At 45.6% G+C, this 20,156-nt stretch overlaps 1 protein-coding gene across 2 annotated transcripts in view; it reads right to left on the reverse strand.

Moving 5' to 3' along the window:
* Nucleotides 1-10,531, reverse strand: part of GRAMD1B (GRAM domain containing 1B) — a 133,707-nt gene extending 123,176 nt beyond the window's left edge. The window contains exon 1 of one of the 2 annotated variants that reach the window (XM_033081803.2): nt 9,961-10,529. The gene's annotated coding sequence lies outside the window, so the exon portion shown is untranslated. Of the gene's footprint in view, nt 1-9,960 lie in introns of both variants that reach the window. The other variant, XM_033081804.1, reaches the window with a different exon arrangement.
* Nucleotides 10,532-20,156: the final 9,625 nt, after the last annotated feature.

The raw sequence follows: 20,156 nt of genomic DNA on the forward strand, positions 1-20,156 counted from the left end.
AGGCTGAGCCTCCAAAAATCTGAGATATCCCAGGGGATGCCCCAAGGCCTCTCCCTTTATTGGAATAAAGCAAAAGGGACTCCTCTGTCTCCTTTTTGGACATGAACCTCTGCTGTTTGTGGATTCATTTTCCTGACACAAATTACTGCCAGTCTGTGCTCGGGTCCCAGCTGTGAGGAGCACTGGGCAGCTTGGCTTTGTGTCCCCCAGACAAGCTCAGCTCTGCTCCACTGCAAAAGCACAACAGTCTGGCACAGAAAGCCCTCATGAGATTAAAAATCTCGTTTTTGTCTCAGAGGTGCTGTTCCCCAGGTATCCCTGGTGTCCATCCTCCCCCATCACAAATGCAGGGATGTCACCAGCACCAGGAGCTCCTGGCAGGGCAGGGCCTCTCGCTTTCCAGTGTTAACTACTCCTGAAAGCCTGGCCCTTCCTCAAAGACCAGGAGATAAAAGGTTTATCTACACAAATAGTAAACATCCAGCTGGCCTGAGCTGCTTACCCCAGCCTTGGGATTGGAAGGGCTTGGAGAGGGAGCACCAAGTGCCCTGAGCTCTCTGAGGGTTTGGGAAAGGAACACAAAGACCCTGAGATCTCTGAGAATTTGGAAAGGGAGTACAAAGTCCCCTGAGACCTCTGAGAGTTTGGAGAAGGAGCACAAAGAGATCCCTGAGGGTTTAGAGAGGGAGCATGAAGTCACACCTGAGCTCTCAGAGTTTGGAGAAGAAGCACAAAGTCACGCCTGAGATTTCTTAGGATTTGAAAAAGAAATGCAAAAGACCCCCCTGAGATCTCTGGGGATTTGGAAAGGGAGCACAAAGTGCCCTGAGCTCTCTGAGAGTTTGGAGAAGGAACACAAAGATCTTGAGCTCTTTGAGGATTTGGAAAATGAGCACAAAATCACACCTGAGATTTCTGAGGATTTGGAAAAGGAATGGAAAAGACCCCCCTGAGATCTCTGGGGATTTGGAAAATGAGCACAAAATCACACCTGAGCTCTCAGAGAGTTTGGAGAAGCACAATGATCCTGCTGAGCTCTCTGAGAGTTTGGAGAAGAAGCACAAAGTCACGTCTGAGCTCTCAGAGAGTTTGGGAAAGGAACACAAAGCCCTCTGAGCTCTCAGAGAGTTTGGGAAAGGAACACAAAGACCCTCCTGAGCTCTCTGAGGGTTTGGAAAATGAACACAAAGCCCCCTGAGCTCTCTGAGAGTTTGGGAAAGGAACACAAAGACCCTCCTGAGCTCTCTGAGAGTTTGGAAAAGGAGCACAGGAACCCTCCTGAGCTCTCTGAGGGTTTGGGAAAGGAGCACAAAGCCCCCTGAGCTCTCTGAGAGTTTGGAAAAGGAGCACAAAGACCCTCCTGAGTTCTCTGAGGCTCCTCAGCTCCAGGCAGCACTTGGGCAGATGGGGACAGAGCATTTCCAGATCTGGGGGGGCACAGATGGCTCAAAATGAGACAAAACCCATGAATGGAAGGTGATCTGGGCAGAGGCTGGAACATTCCCAGGCCAGAGCAGCACTGCCCCACACAAATCAGGAGCCAAAAGCTCTGGGGACACAGCCTTGTTTTGCTCTTGCCCACATCTGTTAAGTGGGAAATCAGCTCCCTTTGCACCCCAGGGTCTCATCAAAATAAAATTAGAACTTTTGTCAGATAACCAAGGTAGCCCAGAGCCTCTGCACACACCAGGCATTTCTAACTTGTGGCACAGGGGAGAATTCTTTCAACACTTAGGCTGCTCTAAGACTAAATAATTAGATTTTCCCCTCCTCTATCCAGCCTAGATCCCCAAAGCTTTCCCTGGCAAAGGCAAGGAAGAGCAGATGTTCAGTTCAGCTGAGATTAAAGGGAAATGTCCCACATTGCTTCCCCTGGCCTGTAAAAGAAAAGGTAGAGATCAAAATGAAAGCCAAGGGAAAAGATCTCAGATTTGATTACTGGTTCTGCTGCTAGAAGTGACAAGAAACTGGGCAAATTTGCCACCAGGCTGAAAATGTGGCAGGACCAAGGAACTTGGCTTCAAAAATTACCTTGGCCTGAAGAACCTGGTTGATTTTACCTTGCCAGCCACTCCTAAGACTCAGAAATCAAAGTGTGAAATCCTAATTAATTATTGGGCACCCCAGAGATAGAAAAAAAAAGTTCAATATTAGAAGGGAAAAGAGTAATGGCAGAAGAAAAAAAGAAAATTCAGGAAGGGCCAAGAAGAGATTGATAAATTAGGTTAGAATAAAAAGTTTCTATGTGTACATCTGGGCTGGGTGACTCATGAGATAAAACATCACCCAGCCAATGGAGTTGTTTGGAGAGGTCTCCAGGGAGAGAAGCAAGGAAAAATGGAATAAAAATGAAGCAAGACAATTATGTGGATGTTTCTTTCAGTCACAACACAGCTCCAGTGGAGGGTGGGAAGGTGGGTTGAGACACAAACAAGCATTAAAGGCATTTTGTTCAACCTGCATCCAGATAAAAGTTTGCAATTCCCAGCCTGGTGATCTGAACCAGATTATTCTGTAATAAGCAATTCTGTGTAAGCACAGAGGGTGCCATAATTCCCTGATTTCCTCAGGGCTGGACCTCTCCTAGCACAACCATGGAAAACAGCAAACACTCACATGGGTGGGATGAACGAGCTGCTGATTTTCTCCATCCTCCTTCCCCAACTTTTCCAGGTGTTCTGTTCCCAGAGCTTTTTTCTAAGTGTGATCAAAGACCTTCCATGGTCATGAAACCAAGTCCTGAAAGTTTCTCTCCAGCAGGGCTGGTGGCAAAGCTGCCTGGTTTGGCTTAGGGGCTTTGAAGCACGCTGCTGTCACCAAGCTTCTCATTTTTATCTCTGCTAATCTCACTAATCTCTTGCTCTTTAGTTAAATTAGGCCCTGAGTAGTTAGCAGTATTCATGCTTTGAAGATTCAGAATGGGGTTACAGCAAATCCAATTTCTGTTCCCCCTCGAGTGAAATCTCAGAACTCTCACTGGAGTGGGTAAGAATGTATAAATTCTTTTTTTTTTTTTTTTTTTTTGTGAGCTTCTGAAGCACCCCACAGGGAAAATCCCAAGAGATTCCACATAAAGAAGGGCACACACCCCAAAGAGAACAGACTCTGGACACCTTAACATGACATTACACAAATTAAATGTTCTCTCCACCAATTTCCTCACCTCTGAAAGGGGGAAAGTACCAAAAATCATCAGGACCATAAAGGCAATGCTGACCCAGACCTAACAGAGCTGTCATTTCCCTGTTTCAATTTCAGGTTCCAGGACTAAAACTGGGAACACAAAATGCAGCCCAAGCACATTCCAGGTGTGAGGAAAGGAGTGCTGGGCTCCAGCGAGGGGACAGGGACTAAAACTGAGCAGGGAAGGGAGCAGGCAGCACACAGGCAGGCCAGGACATTAAAATAACTTTTTTTTGGGGTGAATTTCTTATTTTGTTTGCTATAAACACATAGCTGAAAGCTCTGAGCACATGAGGGAGAAATCACCTTGGATGAAAGTATTTTTATTCTCTTAGAGCTGCATTCAACCAAAGGAGATTTCAGAGCAGCCCACAGCTCCAGCCTGGTTGTTCCTCTGCCTGAAGTATTTTCTGGGCATGGAGTTTCTATTTTTGGCTTCAAAAAGTATCCTGAGCATCTCATCTCCAACCTCCCAGTGCCTGAACTCCACCACAACCACACTCCCAGTTCTCCCAGTCACTGCTCCGAGGCCACAATCCCTGACACAAATTCTCACTAAATTCTCACGTTTTGTGTCACAAAATCCACCTGGATGCAGCTTTGCCAGGTTCCAGGCACACAGAATGCTGCCCAAACTTGGGCTGCAAGGCTCTGGCATTGACAGAACCATCCTTAATGATATCATGGAAATGAAAAGGGGGATTTTTCCCTTCAGTATGGACGTGACCACATCAGATTAGAACGAGTTGTTTCTATAGATATTTATTTCCACAGGCAGAGCATCCACTCTGAAACTCAGATCCTCTTTTAGCAGCAGCCACTTTGAGACCCATCACTTAATTGAACTTGAGCCTCCCTTGCAATAATTAATTGTGCTGGGGAAGTTTCTGGAAAATGCAATCCAAGCCCACAGTTGGATGGGAATAATTGCAGGTGGAGAAGTGCTCAGGAACTTCAGGTGCAGGAAGCACTCCTCACTCATCTCCCTCCTTTCTTAGGGCTCACAAATGCTCTGCCAGCAATCCTGGGAGCTGGGAGATCATTAATCAATGGGTACAAAAAGAATATTAACCCAGCAGTGCTCCCTCCTGGGACTGAGCCTCAGGCAAGGAATAAGTCATTAGCTGGACTCTGCAGTTCCACCTCCTCTCAGCAGTGCACCAGAGCAGCTCTCTGATTAATCTTTTATTTCAACACAGATTATCTGTTAATGTTTGGGGCTGTTTGTCCATTTTCCCTGCCACGGAGTTCATTAAAAGTGTAACAAAGAGCAGCACAGAGTTCCAGGAGTGAGTTATACCTCATGTATGGATTATGCCAAGTCTGTCCTTCTTGGTCCCCAGCTGAAGGGCTACTTCAAATAAACCTTTTATTCGTTGGTAGAGAATTGAGGTAGAGCAAATCTGTGGCTGTGTGCAGTCAGAGGCATGGGCACAGTAAATTACACTGAATTTAGGAATGGAAATGGGAGTGAGAGCTGCAGAAATCTCCCCCACAGCGAGCCTTGCCTTCCCCTCCCTGCCCTACCAAGAGCAGAGAACCCCCAAAAGGCACCAACACCTTTGGGATCTGGGTCTCAAATTATCCAGAGGGAAGGAAAAGGGTTTAGGGTTTAGCTCTTACAGGCTACCATTGGTTTAGCTGCAAGTAAGAGAAGAGAATGTGCCTAAACCAGGCAAATTTAGGAAGTCTGGAGGAGAGCAGGAGAAAGGAAAAACTCTGGTTGCCACTAAACTCCAGAACACTGAGTTTATCAATGCAGCACCTCCAGCACAGTGCTGGCAGCCACAGGCACAGCTCCACTCATTCAGCACTGAGAGAGCCCCAAAATCAGCCCCCACAACCATCAGGTGCCTGACCCTAAATTCCCCATTTTCTGTCACTGCAGGAGTCTGTGCTGGGGCAGGGACAGAACTCCAGCCTCCTTTTTGGCTCTCTAATCAGTCACAACACTGAGTTTATCAATGCAGCACCTGCAGGACAGTGCTGGCAGCCACAGGCACAGCTCCACTCATTCAGCTCAGCAAAGCTCAGCTCAGCAAGGCTCAGCTCAGCAAGGCTCAGCTCAGCAAAGCTCAGCCTGCTTTCCCTCAGCAGCATCTCCCTGCAGACACAAGGGATGGAGGTGGGCACAATTATCTCCAGACAGAGATTCCAGCCCCTCTCCCTCCCCAGACAACAGGCACAGGGTACAAGCAGGAGCAGGTTTGCTTCACGAGGAAGAGGAGGTGGAAAATGTCAGGGTGACGGTTCAGAATTTGGGGGTGGGTCGTAGAAAAGCCTAAAATGCCACAGCACAAACCTAGAACCCGGCTTGGGCACCCCCATCTATCCCTCCTGCCTCTTCTGGGAGCAGATCTGACACTTCCAGCTCCCCAAGTTCCCCCTGTCATCACCAGCCACACGTCCCAAATCAGACATTTCCCATCCCTTACAAGTGTCCCTCCATTCTCACCTGGTTTAGACAGCCAGGTATCAGCAGCCTTTATAAAATCCTTGTGCCCACCTTGCCAAGCAGCCAGGGGAGGAGGGCAGGCTGCCAAGAGGATGCAGGAAGGCGTGGGCAGGTGTGAGAAGTGCTGGAAACAGCACAAAGCTGAGAGCAGAAATAAAACTGTGCCATAAAACTGTGCCTCCAGAGGAGCTGGAGGGGCTGAGAACCACAACAGCTCTGCTGGGTTTGCAGACAGGAGACAGCACGTGGGACACACCACCCCCGCTCCTGGGGCTGGAATTCCACACTTGGATCCCTCAGCAGCTCAGACACATCACCCCACAGCACACAGAGATACCCACAGAGCCAGGGCTGGTGAGAAGCTGGGACACAATAATTCCCTGGAAAGGAACACCAGCAGGCACTGGCACAGGCTGCAGGAGCTCTGTGGGGTTTCCCATCGAGACAGATCCCACAGCCAGGCTCGGGGATGGCACAGCAAGAGCTCTCAAATTATCCACAGGGAAGGAAAAGGGTTCAGGGTTTAGGTCTTACAGGATGCCATTGGTTTAGCTGCAAGGAAAGAGAGAGAAGAGAAGAGAAGAGAAGAGAAGAGAAGAGAAGAGAAGAGAAGAGAAGAGAAGAGAAGAGAAGAGAAGAGAAGAGAAGAGAAGAGAAGAGAAGAGAAGAGAAGAGAAGAGAAGAGAAGAGAAGAGAAGAGAAGAGAAGAGAAGAGAAGAGAAGAGAAGAGAAGAGAAGAGAAGAGAAGAGAAGAGAAGAGAAGAGAAGAGAAGAGAAGAGAAGAGAAGAGAAGAGAAGAGAAGAGAAGAGAAGAGAAGAGAAGAGAAGAGAAGAATGTGCCTAAACCAGGCAAATTTAGGAAGTCTGGAGGAGAGCAGGAGAAAGGAAAAACTCTGGTTGCCACTAAACTCCAGAACACTGAGTTTATCAATGCAGCACCTCCAGCACAGTGCTGGCAGCCACAGGCACAGCTCCACTCATTCAGCACTGAGAGAGCCCCAAAATCAGCACAGCACAACCATCAGGTGCCTGGCCCTAAATTCCCCATTTTCTGTCACTGCAGGAGTCTGTGCTGGAGCAGGGACAGAACTCCAGCCTCCTTTCTGGCTCTCTAATCAGTCATTTTATCTTTAAATAAAAGTTTGAAATACAGATCTCCCTCTCTAGCAGCAGGGTGGATCCTGCTGTTCATGGACAGACACAGACAAACCTCAGGCTTTTGAGATCAAGGCCAGAATTTAAAAGAAACTGCTGAAATAATTCAAATAAACACTTGTGTGTAGGTGTGACACAGAGAATTCCCCACATGAGCTCACTGAGTGCTCACCTGACCCACTCAAGTTTTGTTTTCTCCTGTAGGGAAATGATTTATTTCAGAGACTCCAGGACTAAACCTGAATGTTTTTAACTTCCCTCTGCACCTGCATCCCCAGTGAAGATTTAGCAGAGCAGGGAAGCAGAGAGTTCCTGATTTGCATCTCATTACCATGGATGTTTATTGCACTCTGCAGCTCCAGCTCTGATTCCAGGGCAGAATTGGAATAAACTTGTGCACCACAACCCTTAGGGACAGGCAAAGTGCACACACAGAGCTCCCAAAGGCAGGATCAGGGAATATAAAAACTTGGGAAATGTGGTGTTGGAATCAGCAATTTTACTTTTTGGCTCAATAAATATAAAGGCCATAAAAGCCCTGAAAATGTGACAATTCCTTATGGGATGGATTTTCTTTCTTCCTCCTCTTTTCCTACTGTGTTTTTATTTTTTCTGCTTCATATTTCTGCTCATTCCCAAACCAACTGAAGTTGTTTTTTTTTCTTTAACCAAGAGCCCACAGCAACCTCAGCCCTTATGGCAGAAATCAAATTTGGTCCAAGAGAAAAGTTTGAAATTCTCTTTGGAAAAAAAACAAAGACCAAAACTAAAAAAAATACCTCAAAACCCCAGGGGAATGGGAATAGTTATATTAAATAAGATATATTTACGAGTTACTGATGTTATTAAAGAGCAACAGATGCTTTGAGTTCTCTGTAAAATAAATCAAACTCCAAGTCATTGCTAAAATCCCTCTCTGAAATGTGCACAAATATTTCAGAGAGGGATTTCAAATTATTCACAGGCAGTTCAAGTGAAGTTTTTTGTCTTTTATAAGTGGAAGCTTTGCAGGAAGTTTAGCCAAATCACAGCAGGATTATTGGATTATTCCCTCTCAGGTGTTTCCTTCTCTTCCTGAGGGTCCCCTTCAGACTCAGAATTTTTTGAAGACACCAGAGAATTCCAAAGCCTTTCCAAAATATCTCATTATTCTACAGATCACTTGTTAGCCATCCTGTTGATCAGGGCTCCAAATATACTCCTGCTTCTCAACTGGAGAATCAAAATTCTCTTTATTTTGTGAAATTCAAAGGAATGAAGACACAGGGTGGTGTTTGGAAGGTGAGTGATGCAAACCTCACATATTCCCAATAAATTCAACTTTTTCCATCCCTTCAAGGCTCCTGTCCCCTCTGCTGCCACATCCACATTTTTGCATCATTTTCCTCCTCCACCATCCCTGCCAAGAGCTCCCCTGACTCCTTGGTACACCCAGAACCTTCAAGAGATCGATTTGTGCTCCCTCTGATGTTCTTTTTTTTCTGGGAGCCCTTGATCTCTGCCTTCCTAGCTCCTTGCCAGGATGAATTTTAATATCCCCATTCACAAAAGAAAATTGGTGCTCTGAGGTTTTGAGTCTGTGTTCTTTTCAGGACAAGCCAAAAATTAAATTATTTAATCTGCTGCTTCCATGTTTATGGAGGAAAAAAATGCAACAGGAGCTTCAAGGCTCAAACTTTTGGTTTTTCAAAACCAAACACCAGTCTTGTTAATATTCACAAAATATAGGTTGTAAAAGGAAAAATAATAATTATTCAGAGCTCATCTAATCCAGATAAAGCAAGACACAGATCAGGGTCATTAATAAATAAATGAAATTCTGTAAAATTTCTCTTCTTTATTTAACATTTACCCAATAGTTTCAGGCTTCTTATTTGGAAAAGGTCAAAAGCAAATGATGTTAACAGCACCTGATATCTCCATATTGACCTTAAATTCCTTTTTTCCTCTTTGCCTCAGTGTGTTATCATGAAAAATACACAGAAGAATAATGGATTAGGTAAAATTTTGGTTTAAGAGAAATAAAAGACAAGCTCTAGTCAGCACTCAGTGTTCCTGCATTCCAGTTTGCATGCTTGCAATTGCTCTGAGCAGCAGGACATGAAGCTGTGGAAGAAACTAAAAAGAAATCAGGGGATGTTTCCTAGACCTGGAGTCTTGCTTTTCCCTTTCAGTGTGACATTTGTGTCCAGATCCCAGCAGCAGGAATTCTGCAATTCCACTCCCTACATTTACAGCACAGTGTTGATATTTTAGAAGGGTTTTCTGTCAAGCATGCAGAGAATCCCAGGCAGCTAAACCCCCAAGATTAACAGTGTCATCTTTTATTCAAGGCCTAATGCCTGCTCCGGAGGAGGATCACTGTTAATGAGATTAGCTGGGTGTGCATTTGGAGCTGAGTGTGCTCACAGAATAATCAATGTGTGACCAAAACCCTGGGCTAGCTCAGCCCACACTCCAGCCAAGGATTCTTGGCAACTCTTCATTGCTTGCTCTCAATATTTGTGTGAATTATATAATGAATTTTATTATATTCATTCTGAAAGAGCACAAACAACTGGCTGTAAGAAGTGTGGTGCCACAGACAGTAATTTGTGGCAAAAGCTCTTCTGAGAACTCAAATGAGATGTCTAAGCCTGCTGACTGCCATCCAGCTGCTATTCCAGAAGGAAGCCAGGAATACTTGTTGACAGACAGAAAAGCTGTTCAAGAAAAAAAAAAAATCAGAGGAAAACTGCCACAGAATTGAGATACAAGAGTAGAGTGAAAGGTTTAGTTTTAAAATTGAATAGCTGCACAAGTGGTTTGGAAAATCCAGGAGGTCCAAAAGACACTCAGAGTTGTGTGAACACCCCATCCCTCCTGTGCCAGCCCTTGCTTTGGAGGATTTAACGCTCTGATCCTGAGACACTGAAACCCTGTGGGATGAGCAAAGCCCAAAGTCACCGAATTTCTCATCCCCTCCACAAAATCCCCATCACAGCCTGTTCCTCAGTCCATGTTAATAGCTTTACCAGCGCCTGCAGCAGCTCCAACACTCCGGACAAGCTCACACCCCCTCCGGAGGGGACTCCCCATGGATTTGTACTTTTTATTCCCGGTTCGTGCGCCTGGCTCCGCACCAGCGCCGGCTGCCGGTGTTGTGGGAGCAGGAGCGCGGCTCTTACCTGGGGCTGCTGCCGGGGACGCTCATTCACTCAGCAGCGGAGCATCCCAGCGCTCCGGGAGGGCAGGATGGCTCCGGGATTCGGGGGATGAGATCCGGGATTCGGGGGTGTTCCGGGATTCGGAGGCGCTCCGGGATTCAGAGGATGCGCTCCGGGATTCGGAGGCGCTCCGGGATTCGGGGGATGCGCTCCGGGAGAGGTGAATGCGCTCCGGGATGAGGAGGATGCTCTCCGGGATTCGGGGGCGCTCCGGAATTCGAGGATGCGCTCCGGGAGAGAAGGATGCGCTCCGGAATTTGGGGGCGCTCTGGGATTCGGGGGCGCTCCGGGATTCGGGGGCGCTCCGGGAGAGGTGAATGCGCTCTGGGATGAAGAGGATGCTCTCCAGGATTCGGGGGCGCTCCGGGATGAGAAGGATGCGTTCCGGGAGGGGAGGATACGCTCTGGAATTTGGGGGCGCTCCGGGATTCGGGGGTGCTCCGGGAGGGGAAGATGCTCTCCGGGATTCCGGGACGCTCCGGGATTCGGGGGCGCTCCGGGATTCGGAGGATGCGCTCCGGGAGTGGAGGATGCTCTCCGGGAGGGGAGGATGCGCTCCGGGATTCGGGGGTGCTCCGGGATTCGGGGGCGCTCCGGGAGAGGTGGATGCGCTCTGGGATGAGGAAGATGCGCTCCGGGATGAGGAAGATGCTCTCCAGGATGAGGAGGATGCGCTCCGGGATTCGGGGGCGCTCCAGGATGCGGGGGGCAGAAGGCGAGCACAGCCCCCCGTGCCGGAGCTCATCTCAACGCCAAGAACACGCAGAGCGCCCGCACGGCGGCTCGGAGCCTGGGAAAAGCCTGGGAAAAGCCTGTTAACCCTTCCCCGGCCGCGGCGCTGCGAGCGGGGCTCCCGAATCTCCGGGGATGTTCCGCCCGTGCCGCACAATCCAGCCGGGCTTCTCCCACAGCAGGTGGGATTTGGCACTCTGGGGTTTGGAAGCTGTCAAATCAGCGAGACCCCCTTTGAAAAACCCCAAAACGCTCATGGGGATGGTACAAAAAAACCTCATTATCAGCAGAACGAGGGGCTGCCATGGAAAGGGGTGTCCGGAGCACCCAAATCCCAAACACACAGGACTGGAGGTGGAAAGGTGACCTGGATCTTATGGAGGAGGGGTCTGAATATTTATATTTCCTCCTGTCACAGCAGTGTTAGAGAGATTTTAAACATCTGTGCCCAACATCTGTGCAAGAATACAGTTCTTGGGGGGTTTATGGATTTATTTGCTCCCAGAATCAGAGGGGTTAGGGCAACACCTGAGAAATACCTGGGAAAATGTCACAGAGGAGAGGCAGGAGCTGAAGCAGATCAGGTTAATGGGTAATCAGTCCATGCCAGCATTAAACCAGCCCTGCTGCCAGCACCAGCTCAGAGCTTTGATTGATCCTCCCCTCCTCACCCCCATCACTTTCCCCTTGCACATTGCCTTAATTCAATGACAGCACCAAATATTCCTCCCTCAAAAACACACCCTAGGGGCTTGGATACCAAGCTCTCATTAACTGTACTGAATCAAAATCCATCGTGGGGGCTGAGGTTCAGCTGCCTGCTCCTGCTTTGAACCACAGCTCAATACAACACCTGAGACTTCAGCCCTGACAGAAACACCAATCCCATCCTGGGCTTGCCAAGTCTCAGGGACAGCCTGACCTGTACAATGTCAGAGAAACTGGAAAAGGAAAACCTGGAAAAGAGACTCTCCCCTAATTCCCAGGATGAAAATCCCACTTCCAAGAGGGTGGAATTTCCACACTGCTCGGATTTAATGCTGAGGATGTGCCATGTGGGCTGTAGAACACTGCCACAGTTAACAACAGCACACCCATCCCAGACACCTCACTCTAGTTGTTCCCTCAAGATATTCACCCAGAAAATTTGCTTAATGAATTTTTTTTGTCTTCTGAGGAGCATGAAGCTCATCACAGCATCAAGCAGTAATAATAAACATAACCCAGCCCCATCCCTTGGAGGAAATTCTTTGCCTGGACTCCTCACAAAAATCACAGAACAAACCCAGGGCTCCTCAGCAGGCTGGGGGTGCAAGAAACCATCCAGCCACCCTGCAAATCCACATTATAATCACAGCCTTGGGTTACTCTACCCAGACTTGAATAAAAAAATGATGCTGAGGAGCCAAAATTTATCAGGGAAACGCAGCCATTATTCAAAGACAAGCCTCACTCCAGCTTGTTGCTCTGTTATCTCCATCCCTCTCCCTTTGAGTGCTCCTCTATAAAAAGCAAAGCTGACCCTTTGCAGGAGCCAACTCCTCCAGGCATCACCTGCCAGCTCAGAAAAACATCCTTGAAGGGAGCTGTCAATGCAGAGCTTAAAATATTCTGAGTATGACAGAGTTACATGGGGATTTCCACAGGAGCAGACACGGTGACTTTTGGAGGTAAAAAATGCAGTGACAACACCAAAAAATCACATTTCTTGTGCTGCCAGCTGCTAGGGAATTGTACATCAGGTTTCCACCTGCCTGTTTGCAGATCTGAATCTCTTCCCTTGGACAAGGGAAAAAATCTGTGTCCTGTTTTACCTCCCCCAGGCTCTAATCTCTCTTCTGCAAAGCAGGGAGTGAACACAAAGCCAAGCCAGGGCTTCTGAGAAAGGAATTTGACCTCAAAGACTCGTGTGGATGTTGATAAGCTGCAAAAGAAAAACAGTTTCACAAACAAGGAAAAAAACCCCAAACCTCAAACATTTAACTGAGCCCACCTAGACATGGGATTAAGTCTGTCTGCACAACAGGTTTATGTTTATTCCCCTCAAATATTGAATTTTCTGCTAGGACTCAACTCAAGAGTAACAAAACCCCGAGCATTTGGGTTTTAATAGAGGAAAAAAAAATAGCAGTAAAAAAATCAGTCAAATGCTGCCTTATTACTACACAACCAGAATATTCTTAATTCTCTGAGCAGAATTGGCACTTAAATAGTCTCAAAATGTTGCAGTAGAGCCCTTCAAGGAATAAGTGCAGCATCCCATAAAAAAGGCAGAAAAAAATGGGCAGAGATGGGATTAGAATTTAGGACCAAACTCCAGTTTGAAGAGCTCCCAGTTATCCCATGCTCTGCTTTTCAGACATCATTGTCTCAAGGCCACACACTCATTTCTGTCCTGGAGCAAGCAGGGAAGGCAGCTGGAACCTCAGCACTGCAAGAACAACTCCTAAATTATCCCAGCTCCAAGTGTTCCAGCCAGCCAGGAACTGCTGGGATTCACTTTTATTTTTTCAGCTGCCAATTAGAGGGAAAAGCCAAAAAAAAAAAAAAAAAAAAGCCTCATCCTTCATCCTTCACTTGCAGGATTGAGGGAAAGTGAAATTTGTCCCTCTCATTCCTGCAGGAAGGATCCATCTCCCAGCACCCAAAAATCTGAATGTGAGGACTGGAGCAGGGAGAGAGGAAAGCAGAGCCCTGAAAGATAGGAAATTCCAGAAGAAATCAAGCAGTTTCTGGCGTTTGGGATGGGGACCCAAGTGATTTTATGGGATTTAAGAGGTCACCAGACATCAACTCAATACCCTTGGGCAGATTTGTCCCCACTGGGGATGGGTGGAATTTGCAAATCCAGGGTCCAGGAGAATCTGGCTGGGTCCTTCCACATCAAAAATGGATTTATCTCCTCTCCTGGGAACCAACAGTGCACACTCAGATCCAGCTCTTGGAAAAGATTACCCCAAAAACCTTATTGTCTGCTAGCCCATATTGCACAAGTTTAACTGCTCAAACTCCTGAGCAGTTAAAAAAAGAAAAAGAAAAAAAAAAAAGCTTGTTCAGCTCATCACAAGGTTGAATTCGCAATCTGTCAGCTCATAATTGCTACACAAACATAAAAGGAGCTCCTCAGAAATGGGATTTTTTTCTGAGACCCAGTGCTTCTATTAAAGAAGCAGGTCCCAGGCTTTGTTCCCATTTCCTTCTGGCTTTTTTTGCCATATGACCAAATTTAGTTTCAAATAAATCAGGAGACAAAATTTGTCTCAGTACCTGTGAGGGCTGAAGCAGTGAAATTAAAGCACATTTAGGCTGTGGAGAACTCGAACACACAAATATTAATTTTCCCTCTGAACCATTTCCATGCAGCATTCTTGGTTTTGGTGCCATTTTCCACAGAAGAACTGAACATTCCTCAGGTTGTGGAGGTCAGAAGAGATCTGAAGAATGCTTCTAACAGATTTATATTTTCTCCAGTTCAATACTTTTGTAGAAATACTCAGAATTTCTCCAGTGAACCATAGCACACTGCTCTGAACTTGTGTTTGCTGTTTACTTCAGGCTACCCACTTGAAACAAGAAAAAGAGAAAAAAGATGAATAATTGGAGACAAAAAAAATAAAATAAAACAAGAAAAGCCCCGACAACAGGGTTGGGGAAAACAGACTTGGCAGCAAAACTGTGATAGCTTGGAGGTTTCTTTTCTCAGGAAATAAACCCATTATCTAAACCTTGCATGCTGTAAATGCCTCTATCTTCACTTGGCAGAACTCCTCATCAGTGAAACTTTCCCATCAGCTCCCCCTGCAATCCTCAACACTTCCACAAGGAGAACAAACAGAGATATTGAAGCAATCAGGCCCTTGACAGGCTGTCTGCCCTTTTTGAGATGATAACATTGCTCATTTATCCATTTTCAGCCTGACACCTGAGAGGTGAAGAGCCTGGGATCACATTTTCAAATCCCAATCTGATGTGGTTGTCCCATAAATTCAGCTCCTTGGGGTGACCAAATCAAATATTTTTCATCAATATTCCTCTGAAAAGGATTTTTCTCTTCTGATTTACACTCAGATTTGTAGGTGAATTAGCTCCTTGTCTTAGTTTGGAGGACAGGTGTCTGCTGAGAAAGGCAGGAGCTTCTCTTTGAAATGGAGAATGTAAACCCCCTCCCTCCAAATTATTATAATTTTGAAATCAAGGGGTTCTCAGGCAAAGATATGGGAATTAGGAATAACAGTTCTTTACTAGGGAAATTAAAATAGAAATACAGCACTACAAAGAACAAACCCCAAACCCTGACACAGTCAGAGTACAGCCTGACACCCTGTCAGGCAGGGTGTTGGCAGCAGTCCCATCCCATGGTGGCTGCATCCTCCTGCAGTGACAGATGTGGCTCAGCTGGAGCAGTGCTCCTGTACAAGGTGCAGTTTCCCTCCGGAGCTCCAGTGGTGATGTGGAGAAATCCGGTTTTCCTCTGGAGTCCAGTGGAGAAAGGGGCTCCCTTAGTGTCCCAAAACCTCTGTTTTTATCTTGGTAAGAAATGTTGGGCTCTTCCCCCTGGCTGGAGCAACTCCCAATGGGATGCAGTAATTTTATCAGTCCCACAGTGGGACTCAATGGCCATGAGCAGAAAATGACTGGCTGGAGGAAGGATGGGCTGTGAAAAGATAAAGAACACTGCCCTGCCTGGTTTATAAACCATGGCCATGAACAGGAGATATCCCATGGAGATAAAGAACAATGCCCTGCCTGGTTTCAATGGATGGCCCATTAGCAGAATATCTCCCAGGGAGATCAGGATCACTGCCCCACCCTCAACAGATGGTGATGGAACAGAAACCTTTGAGCACAGCCTGTACTGTAACCCAAGACACTCCTGCATTGTTGAGGAACCCCTTCACCCTCCCATTCCCCAAGAAAATGGGCTCAGCACTGAGCACAATCCCATTGTATGACCCAGCCAGGGATTTCCAAATTTCCAGGAATAAAAAGAGCTGCAAATAAAACACCTGAGGATAAAGGGCCCCAGCAGGCTGAGCTGGCTGGACTTGCCCAAGAGGATGACAAAACTCTGACAGTGAGAGTCAATCACACCTCAGCATTTGGCAGCTCTAGGGCTGCAGTTCCAACCCTTCATCCTCAATTTTTTCCTTTTTTTTTCCTCAAAAGGCAGAGCTTTGTGCCAAGATCTGCACCAATAAAACCTGGTGTGACTCCAGATTTAAACTCTGTGCACAAAAAGTTGATTCTGTTTAGTTGTGCATTGGGGAGAAAAAGTAAATCCCAGCTTAGGGCAGAATTAGGAGGAGCCCTCTTGAGCCAGAGCCCAAGTTCTTTTCCAGAGTAATGGCCACAATTGAGGAATTTTGCTATAAAATCAGGCAGAGAAAAATGTCACAGCATCCCCATGTCCACCCATCCCTGTGGTCATTGCCATCCAGGCCTGGAAAAGCAGAAATCTGAAATTGCACCAGACCCAGGCAGGCAGCAGCCAACAATAAATCCCAGAGATATAAAAGTTCACAAGGCCTCAAGGCTTTTCTTTCAAGGGCTGGGGTGTTTAATAATAAATGGGAGATTAATCCAGCTCTGCTCAGCAGGGCAGGCCCTGGGGGAGAGCTCAGGGATGGAGGTTGATTTTATTAGAGCCATTTCGAATATTCCCAGTGCCTGCTGCATCCCAAACCTGCCCCAAACGGACAAACAGCCTCCAAATTTAGCTCTTTGATTTCCCCTTGCTTCCCAGCACTTCCACAAACAAAACCTTCATAAAAAAAAAATATTTTCAGCAGCCAAGAGAACAGAGAGAGTGAAAAATCACCAGGATATCAAGGGCACTGATCCTGCTAGGCAGTAGAAGTGCTCCTCTTCAAAATAAAATGAGAAATTTCCAGGTGAGAGATTGTGGAGACATGGGGGGAGCAGCTGCCTGCAGAGCTCCAAATTCCTCTGTTTTCCTGGAAAAAAACCACAATAAACATTCCCCAGCCTGGCCTCAGGGATAATACTGGTTTATAGAGAGATGCCAAACCCAAACCTTAAAAATTTAAAAAGTCCTTAAAATTTTTAAGACTTAAAAACTCTTTATTCTTCAAAGTCCAAGCTGTGTGCTTAGGCAACAAACCTGAAAAATCCTTTATTCCTCAAACTCCAACACAAATGCTTAGGGGGAAAAAAAAACCAAAAAACCCCCAACAACTCTGAGGTAAAAAAACACTTTAAAAGCTTCAACTCCAGAATGTGCTTAGGCAAAATAAAAACTTTAAAATTCTTTATTCCTCAAACTCCATGACATGTGCTAAATATAAGAAAACCTTAAAATTATTCATTCCTTGAACTCCAAGATGTTTTTAGGAAAAAAAAAATTAAAAATTCTTTAGTCTTCAAACTCCAAGATCTGTGCTTAGGCAGAAAACCTTAAAAATTCTTTATTGCTTGAGCTCCAAGATTTGCTTAGGTAAAAAAGCCTTAAAAATTCTTTATTCCTCTAACTCCATGACATGTACTTAGGCAAAAAACCTTAAAAATTCTTTAGTTCACAAACTCCAGAGCATCCTTAGGAAATAAAACCTTAAGAACTCTTTATTCCTCGAACTCCAGGATGTGCTTAAGCAAAAAAAAAATCCTGTCAGGTGCCTGAAACTTGGGCATGGCCACTCTAAAAAAAAAAAATAAAATTGGGATTTTGGTACCTCTGCAAAGCAAGGCAGTTCCTTAACCCAAAACAAAAATTTTCATTTCCCCCAGTGAAGGTGAAAAATGCAGCAATAAATTCCCAGCTGCTCCAAGATCTTCAATCAAGTCACTGAAACTGCTGAAAAATGTTTTAATCAACTTTAGTGGCCTCTGCCATGGGGTTATTGAAGAATATCTGCTCCAGAAAGATTTTCACTAATCTAATTTAAATTTAAAAAAAAAAAAAAAAATCAGGGAGTGAAGGGATCTTTGGATGATTGGCTTTTGTTTTTCTTGCCCAAATTATAAACCAGGAGCTCCAAGTGAGGTTCTGGCAGAGGCAGCAGGAGATTGAGAATTTCAGCAAATTGGGATATCAGGGTTATAAGAACAGTTCATCACTTTCCTGTCCCTCTGCTATAGAATTTCATTTTAAAAACCCCTTGAACATGCAGATATGTACTGAGTGTGTGATAAAGAAAAAAACCCAAATATTTCCTTTCAAATTAATCCATTCTCTCTTCATGTAACCCCAAATCTCACACTCCAGTGCTTGCCCAGGAGCAACTCTGCAGCTGTGAACCAAATTCAGGCTCCAGAGACGAACAAAAAACTCATTTTCTCCTAATAAATCCTGCAGTTCCTGCTATTAAACACATTAACAACCAGCTGAGGAAAGGAGAAAAGTCATGGAACAAATGAAATACCCTGAAATATTTGAAATGGTGGAAATGAAATATTGCAGTGAAATATTTGGCTCAAAAATTTTAACAGAACTCAGATTGAAGCGTCTGCTCTGGGTTTTCAGTCAACAGATTCCAGAAATTTGGACCAAAATAAAAGAGCCCAGATGTGGAAGGGGGTTGGGATAAAAATTTAGAAAAGTTTGGTGTCCCCACACAAAGGCTGAAGAAAAAAATCCTGCCTGAGTTTGGTTGTGTTGGGGGTTTGGAGAGGTTTGTTTGGGTTTTGGTAATTTTTTTTTAGGGGTGTGTTTGGATTTTTGGAGGGGTTTTGTTTGTTTGGAGATTTTTTTGTTTTTTAGGGGGTATTTGGGGTTTTGGGGTCTTTGCAGGGGTTTTTTGTTTGATTTTTTGGAGGGTTTGGGGATTTTTTCTTTTTGCACTGGGCTCCATTCAGGCTGCTCCCAGCAGGAAAGGGCAATTCCTTGTGTCACAGGAAATTCTGGATTCTGGATTTCTGTTTCTGAGGAACATCAGTGAAGTGTAAATAAGGTGAAATTCAGGTGATAAATTCCTTTCTGAGCCTCATTTCCTCATGGATTGGGTTTTCCTTGCACACACTCAGGAGCTGCCTTGGCAGAAAATGTTTTGTACCTGTTGCAAACATCCCTGTGAGACAGAGTATGGGGAAAAAAATAAAAAAAATATTCTTTAAACAAACTTTTAAACTTAGCACTGAAAAAAACAATAAGGAGAGAGGCATGGCAGCCTTAGTTATGGAAAGCTAAAAAAAATCCAGGTATTCCTTAACAGAATATACCAGGGACAAATAATCCTGTGCAGCAGCAAATTTGCTTCTTCTGGAGATAAAGATTCGATTATTTCAGTTGGAGTCAGAGAAAACTCAATATGAAATGTGAGGATTCTGCTAATCCAATGCAAGAGACAAGCTCCTACATGGGAGAATTGATAGAGAGAAAACACTTGCTTGTCTCAATAAAAAAGTTGGAGAAGCCTGGCAGGAAAAATTCCCTTCAGGTTGAAGTGTAGGATTTGAATTTTAAACTTTCCAGTACAAGAAATTTCCGTGTAAATTCATCCTTCTGTTATCTAGATCCAGACTATCTGAGGCTGAGATTATTTATTCATTGTTCACCCAATTGAAAGTGTGAATATTGCAGAGTTTCCTGGGGAAACATTTCAGTCTGTAAAATATTCACAGCAGATCTATCAGCAAACAGCCTCGGGGAGGAAGAAAGATCTGCTGCCATTTGCCAATATTTCCCTCTCAGTGGGACAAATTCAAAATAAAACCTGAACTAAGAAAAGACAGAGGATGTGGTAACGAGGTTTTATTTCCCTCCCCAACTTTCTGTTGTATTTTTAGGCTCCACTGCCAGGATTTTATGCAGCTCAGGTCACACTGATCTTTCCCCAGGGCCATTTTCTGGGTGAAATGCTCCAGAGAACACAAGTGTGTAGAGACAGAAGGCAAAGACAGAGTCACTCTGAGATTTCTTACCATGATTCACTTTTTTACCATCCTCATTTCAGCATCTGGGACACCCAGAGCAGCCTCCTGGCTGATGGGAGCTTGGAGGGCAAGAAGCATAAAGATGTGTCTGCTGGAATCAAGAAGTAGAAGTGTTCAGCCAGTCTGCAGAGAGCAGAAGGAAAACTGGGAGGAGATTTGGAGCCCTGGGGTCAGAACTTGTGGCAGGCAGAGCCAGCAGCTCATCCCTGCTTTGTCTCCTAAAGCTTGTGGCAGCAGCAGGTCTGCCAGCCTGCAACAATCCCAATTATCTCCAGTGCTGCAGCAAATGAGGGACCTTCCAAGGAAGAGTCTGTGCCAAACCATCTTTTCATAGCTACAGGGGATGCTTCAAATGCAGAAGGATGAATTCTTTCTGCTGGTACTGCCCAGACTTGTGCTCCTGCTGCAGCTGGGCCCTGCTGGGCTTTGTTACATAAGCACAGCCAGTGCTTTCCCAGAGGCTGAATTTCCCTTTTTATAGGGGAAAAAAAGGCAGATGCAGTCCCCAGAGTGAGCAGGGGGGAAATGGAGCTCTA

This window comes from Catharus ustulatus, chromosome 28, assembly GCF_009819885.2.
Source record: "Catharus ustulatus isolate bCatUst1 chromosome 28, bCatUst1.pri.v2, whole genome shotgun sequence".
Taxonomy (NCBI): Eukaryota; Metazoa; Chordata; class Aves; order Passeriformes; family Turdidae; genus Catharus; species Catharus ustulatus.